The sequence below is a fragment of the Piliocolobus tephrosceles genome, chromosome X, assembly GCF_002776525.5.
Source record: "Piliocolobus tephrosceles isolate RC106 chromosome X, ASM277652v3, whole genome shotgun sequence".
In the NCBI taxonomy this organism is placed as follows: Eukaryota; Metazoa; Chordata; class Mammalia; order Primates; family Cercopithecidae; genus Piliocolobus; species Piliocolobus tephrosceles.
The window spans coordinates 33,135,352-33,142,732 of record NC_045455.1 but is presented as its reverse complement, the minus strand read 5'-3'; the positions used below and the strand labels follow the sequence as shown (position 1 = coordinate 33,142,732).

Genomic DNA, 7,381 nt, shown 5'->3' with positions numbered 1-7,381 from the left:
TTCTGAAACATTTATGAAACATGAAGTCTTTATTGTTGGATTGTGGGGAATCCTTGAAGAGACCACAGAAAAACAAATCAGCAAGCATTGTTCAATATTTACTACTAGGGTCCAGTCAGTAACACAGAAACATTAGATGTTTAAAAAGCGAGTATGTGGTAGAAATAACAGATTACACAGAAGGCGGAAAAAGCAAAAAGAAAGGAAATAGGAGTGACCAAGAAATTACTGCAAGAAGCAGTTAGTAACTCATTAGATGACAGGTTTTCACAGGACAACAGGTGAGAACTGGGCAAAAGTTGTGAAGCAGCAATTCTGTTATATGGACAGTGTTCAGCTTTTTAATTCTCTTTAGCACATTTTAGAAATCCTCACTTTTGCTGATTGTCAACATCCATAGTAAAGGTTGATGGAATAGATTCACGCCCCCTCGCTGGTCCTGCTACCTCCAGGCACAGGCTTCTCTGAGCCATCGACCTGCAGCTGCCCCAGCCACCCGCACCCCTGGGCAGCACCATGACAGATCAGGCCTTTGTAACACTGACCACAAACTATGCCTACACCAAAGGGCTGCCTCGGTCCGGGGCTCACCTCTAAAACAGCACAGGACCACCAGAAGGCTGGTTGTGTTCGCCACCCCGCAAGTCTCAAACTCCATGAGAAAAGTTTTAGAGAGAGTCTTTAATGAAGTCATCATGGTAAATGTCTTGGACAGCAGTGATTCTGCTCATCTAATCATAACGAAGAGGCCAGAGTTGGGTGCCATGCTGGCAAAGCTCCATGCCTAGTCACTTACACAGTATTCAAAATGTGTATTCATGGATGCAGATACTCTGATCCTAGCAAATATTGATGATCTTTTTGAGCAAGAAGAATTGTCAGCAGCACCCAACCAAGGGTGGCCTAACTGCTTCAATTCCGGAATCTTTGTTTATCAGCCTTCGGTTGAAACATATAATCAGCTGTCGCATCTTGCTTCTGAGCAAGGTAGTTTTGACAGTGGAGACCAAAGCTTACTGAACACATTTTTAAAGCATCTGGGCAACAACAGACATCAGAAAACACCTGCTGTTCATTTATAACCTAAGTGACATCTCTATATACTCCTACCTCCCAGCATTTAAAGTGTTTGGTGCAAGTGCCAAAGTTGCGCATTTCCTAGAATGAGCCAAATCATAGACTTATAGTTATGATCCCAAAACAAAAAAAGTCAAAAATGAGTCCCATGATCCCAATGTGACTCATTCAGCATTTCTCATCCTGTGGTGGAGCATCTTTACCATGAATGTTTTACCTCTGCTTCAACAATTTGACCTTGTCAAAGACACCTGCTCATATGTAAATGTGGAAGATATCTCAGGAGGCATATCATATCTGTCCCTTGGGGAGATTCCAGCTATGGCACAGCTTTTTGTATCCTTGGAAGAACAGAAGGAGTGGTGGGAATAGGGCCAGGCTGATTATATGGGACAAGATTCCTTTGACATCAAGAGGACACGTGACCCTTACCTCCAGTAGAAACACTGCCATTTCCTGTAGACACATGTTCCTAATACTTAGTACCTACAGCTAGGTTGAGAAAAGTCTGTTATGTCTTCAAGAGACTTTCATTAAAACTCATGAGATGAGAGGTTTTCACAGGACAACAGGTGAGAACTGGGCAAAAGTTGTGAAGCGGCAATTCTGTTATATGGACAGTGTTCTGCTTTTTAATTCTCTTTAGCACATTTTAGAAATTCTCACTTTTGCTGATTGTCAACATACATAGTAAAGGCAACTCATTATTAAGCTGTTAAAGTGATTATATCAGTTTTTAAAATCTGCAGACCCTGGTTCCAAATCAGTCACTCCCTTCAGAAGAGGACATGGCATCTGTCCCTTGCTCGCTTGCTGGTCGTACGTACCTTTCACTAGACCTGTATTTTAGAATCACCCTGTGCTGCCAGAGTGAGTGATTACAATTCTGCTTTCAGGTAAAGCAGAATTATGCTTTACCTTATGCATATGCTTTAATTATGCTGAGTGATCCATAAATGTATCAACAAATAGCATTAACCCATGTTATTTCCTGGTCTTAGTGTCTGAAGATGTCCATCAGTTTTCTATATTCAATAAGTTTTCTACAGGACAAATTTTCTTGCTCAAAAAGATCATCAATATTTGCTAGGATCAGAGTATCTGCATCCATGAATACACATTTTGAATACTGTGTAAGTGACTAGGCATGGAGCTTTGCCAGCGTGGCACCCAACTCTAGCCTCTTCATGACGGTTAGATGAGCAGAATGCTAAATGCTAAATGCTAAATGCTAAATGCTAAATGCTAAAATGCTGCAGTGGTACCCTGTATGAAAAATGTAGGCTTATTACCATAAAAAAGGTTCAGAAATGGAGATTGAAAAGATCTGGAACATCTTAAGAAGAAAAACATGCAGATAGAATTTAGGTTTTGAAAAGTAGGTGTAGTCCATCCACCTTGTGCACCTCAGCAAGTGTACATGAAGGCTGGTTTTAGGAGTAATGGAAGTAGCTGGAGGTGGGAACCACTGTTAGTGTGAAGTTCTGATGCTGAAGACACGCTGACAGGACCTCTTCAATTTTGTGCTTTGGCGAGTAATTTAATGTGTTTTTTAATTTAAACTAACAGGTCAACGTAACTTAGCAGAGGGAACAAATCTCCCTAAAATGTTCAAATTAATATATGAACTCAAATAAATACTAAAAGATGTTGCTCCAATACCCTCAGTCATTTGAATTTATTGTTTGATCTAAACTTTTAAATAAGTGATATTTTTGAAAATATTTGATTTATGGTGTGAAATAAATAGCTACTTCCAATTTTGAGGATGAAATATGTGGTCAAATAATTTAAGTTAAATATATTTGTATCTCTAAAATAATATTAATATCTTGCAATTTTAATAAAATTGGATTTTATTTTCTCAGTTGTAGTTTATCTTCCCCAAACTTACCAAATCACCTGAAGACTTTAAAATATTTGAAACTATTAACACATTATTACTTTTTTGAAATGCTCTTTCTCTATCATGTTGATGACTCTGTTCAGTACTGGTTCTCTTTCTGTCACTCTGGCACCTGTCCTATTCATTCTTTCCATTTCTTCTCATTAAATTAATTTTCTGAGCAGCAAATCACAGTGGTCAAGAAAAGCATAGGCTTTGGACTTAAATGTCCAAGTTGGAATTCATGTACAATCTCTTAGCTTGTCTCAATTCTGTTTCTTATTCATTAAAAAATAACAATAACACTTACTTCATGTGATTGTTGTAAGAGCACACACGACCAAAATTGTAAAACAATTAGAAACCGACTGGAACATAGTAAATAACAATTCCAATACATGTTTGCTATCACTCTTAGCCTTTAAATGTCAGTGTGTCACAGGACCATTCACAGACTTGGTTTTCTTCCACGTTTATGTACTACTATAAATCCATCTCTTAAGCACCTATGATTTCAATTGCTCTCTGTATATTGAAAATTCCTCACATCTATATTTCCAGTTTTATCTTGTCTTATGACTTCCAAAGTATTCCATTTCTTACTCAAAATCTCTACTTAAAACCAAGGATGTACATCACCAACTCACAATTTTTCCTTTAAATATACTCCTCTTTTGCTTTCTTTATATGGTAGCACCATTCACCAAGTTGGTTAAGCCAGAAATATGTTGACCATTTAGATTCTTTTTTCTGCCTAACTCCTTATGACTAATTAATCACACCCCCTTCCCATTTTAAGTGCTAAAAGTATGTTCTGTTTTATTTCTCAGTGCTCTGATTTTGTCCTAACTTACACAAGTTTTTCAAATAAGCAACCGCAATACTCTGCATATTTAGACTTGCTCCCTTTTAACAAAGTAATCACATGAAGAGATCTTTGTAACACATTAATCTGCTGAAGTCATTTTCCTACATGAAAACCCATCAACATCTTGCCAGACTCCTTCGAATAAAACTATGTTTCCACATATCTTGTAAATCACTGAATTCCCTCCCTCTTTCACACCATGCTTTAGTAATTCTAAACATTTTGAACTACTCAGGTGGACTATGGAAAACTGCATTTTCCAAAGAAGACTGTTACATATATGACTGGCTTTCCTGTGGTTGAGAGGGACAGTTTCTGTTACCTCTATTGGCATCTGAGTGACAACCTGCACTTTCTGTAACCAGTAGAGTATGTTAGAAATGATCCTAGATTTCTTCTAAGGCTTAGTCATAAAAAGAAAGAGTTTCCACATCTCGCTCTCTGTCTCTTTATGTCTCTTCCTCTCTCTCTCTCTCATCTCAGTCTTTCTGTCTCTCCCTCTGCCCATCACTGTTTCCTCTATGTCTCTTTCTCTCTTTCTCCTCATCTCTAGCTCTAGCTCTAGCTCTGTCAATGTGTTCATCTGTAGAAGGTAGCACCATGCTTTGAGGAAGCCCAAAAGAGTCCATGTAAAAAGAAAATAGAGTTTCCCACATAGAGAGGAACTGAAGTACAAAGTCACCAGCCAGCATCAATTGCCACACACGTAAGCCAAATATTTTTCGGATCCACAAAATCTGAGTGTAGCAAATGGCTATCTATGCCATTAAATGTTGTAATTTGTATGCAGGCATAATAACTGGAATAGGTGTCATTTCCTTTAGGAATTGGATCCCTGTCCCAGGAACATACTCCAATTTTTTAACCTCTCATATCACCTCATTTTCTAACATCATCAGTACCAGCATTTTTTATCAACATCTATTCATCTTCTTAATTTCAGCTTAAATAGTATCTGTCCCATATTTTTTCATCCCATAGATTATAGTGTTTTTCTTTACTATTGCTTATTCTAATATACTCTGTTCTTCCTTTGTCAAAGTATGCTTCAAATTTAATATGATTCATTGTCTAACTTCATTAGAATTTAAGCTCAGGGATGGTAGAATATTCATCTGTCTTGCCATAATTATCCCATCCTGTGCACAGTAGATTACGCAAACTTGTGATAGGTGCTGAATCAGTATTTTCTGCATGAATACATGAATAACACATAGCAAAACTAATAATAATTATTATTAAACTTAAATAGCTTAATCAAATTGATAATTTCTGCCAACTCAATAGATTTGTAAATCTTACGGACAATAAAAAAACTTTGAAATGTAAAATACTTGTAGTTCCTGCAGTTTAATCTTTCAAGTGAAGATGGATTCTTAGATTTTGCTAAATTGAAAGAATATGTAGAGCTAAAATTGTGGACATCGAAAATGTGTTCAATCGTTTTGTATAAGAAATTGCCTACAACAAGATCTATGGTTTCAAAGAAAGTAAACAAGCAAATGCTAGTGAGGGTAGAGATATTGGAGAAGTATTTTTGGTATTAATGATATTATTTTTAGCAATAGTTTTGTATAATTTGCAACATGCTTCCTACATTCATTTTTTCTACAAATAAAGTTTCCAGTCGCCTTGGTCATTTGAACTAGATTTCTGTTTCCTGGTATTATTTGTATTACTGATTGATGTGATGTAATGATATTTGAGAAGAATTGCATAATATATGTAGATGGATATCAGAGTCAGCTCCAAGATGCTTTGATAAACTTGGTTTAATATCTCTAATGTATCTCAAGGTATTCTTGCATGTTGTTGGTAGGCTTATAAAATTATTACACAGGCTGATTTAAGCCATAAAATCAAGGAAAAAATGTGTTTGTCACCATTTATGCTGTTTTCTAGATAAAATAATGCATGTTAAATATAATTGGCTATAAATCTACATGAAAGACTGGTAATACTAAAGTCAGAGTCAAGAATTAGAAAAATTATTTAGATTAGAAATAAACAAAACCTAGATATTATGTTTATGCCTACCTCTAAATACCTATATGTGCAGAGAATTATTGAATAAATGATCTGGTCTTTAGGTTATATTAAGGAAGACGCATTAACACATATTTCAGCTTACTGTGACATAAAATGTTATTAAGATATTTATTCTTTCAAAAAAAAATTTGGAGGACTGTTTAGGCAAATTTCTGACTTTGATCTATGCTGCCCTTTTACCCAGGTTTAACAGTTCAACTGCTCAGTTGTCAGTCATCTTTATCTAGGAGCATCTGATTTGAACATTATACGTAATTATGGAATTCAAAGCATCAGCAAAACATCAGGAAACTATTTGACATAAGGAGGAGACGTAATTATTTCTTCCACCACTAGAATTATATATGTTCTAACTACCCTGACACAATCTCAGGGTGTCATCTGAACTAAAACTTAAATTTTCAACAATCAATAAAATAAACAAAAAGCTAGATATTGTAGGTATGGATACAAATTTGGATGAAGATGGAGATGGAGATAGAGAGAGATATGAACTAGACCATGCATGTGATGCAGGATTTTTCTTTACCCCTTCACTGGACTGACGGCAGGAGTGTCCCCCGACTCAGCCTGCTATGCTCAACTCCTTGTGGGAGGGAGCACATGAGTGAGAGGGTGTGGTATTGAGCTGGCTGCTTTGGGTGTCAACAAAGGAGCAGACTCCATGCGCGGCCCATGGACAGACCAGATGAGTTACCTCCTGGGGAATGCAGCAGTGCCCTGGTGAGGGTGCCTGTGACCCCAAACCCCAGAGTAGGTGTTACGTGCTCTTTTAGTTTCCCCATCTATTGATGGTGGTGGGTTAACAGCTCAGTTGGCCCCTTGCCTTGTAGCATGGAGTGGCTGCCCTACACCAGAGAGGGCAAAGGGTCAGTGTGACAACCTTTCTGGGTACCTGCACTTGGTGGGTCCAGAGCTCTTGTCCAGCATCCGAGAGTGAGTTCACACGGACTGCTGAAGCATGGTGAAGGTGGAGAATTTTATTGAGCAACGAAAACAGCTCTCAGCAGAGCGGGGAGCTGGAGAGAGGATGGGAAGAGCAGTTTCTCTTCGCTGAAGTCAGGTTGTCACTTCCCTGAAGTCAGGCTGTCTCTCTTCCCTGAAGTCAAACCATCTCCTTCCCAAAGTCAGGCCATCCCTTCTTCTACTGACTGAGTCTGGGGTCTTTACAGGCACAGGAAGGGGAGTGCATGCTGATTGGTTTGTGAGTATGCAAAAAAGGTTAAAGTGAAGACACCACTCAAAGTTGGGCATGAAAGTGTAGAAAACCAAATAGTAAAGGGTAGGTATCTGTAAAATAAGTGAAGGGTGAGGGAAGCATGCCAAATAGGAAGACAAGTTCTCAGCCTGGTCTAAAAATTTAACTAGTAGTTTGGCTTTCAGGCATTACATGGTCTTTGGCTTAGAGGTGAGGTTTCATTGGGAACCTGCCGCTACCTTCCTAGGCATTTGGCTGCCGCCTGTTACTGTCATGTACATATGCAATTTTCCCTAAATTCTAT

At 37.9% G+C, this 7,381-nt stretch overlaps 1 pseudogene; it reads left to right on the top strand.

Annotated features, from left to right (window-relative positions):
• The first annotated feature begins 516 nt into the window (after window positions 1–516).
• LOC111521956 lies at window positions 517–1,518 on the top strand (annotated as a pseudogene).
• Window positions 1,519–7,381: the final 5,863 nt, after the last annotated feature.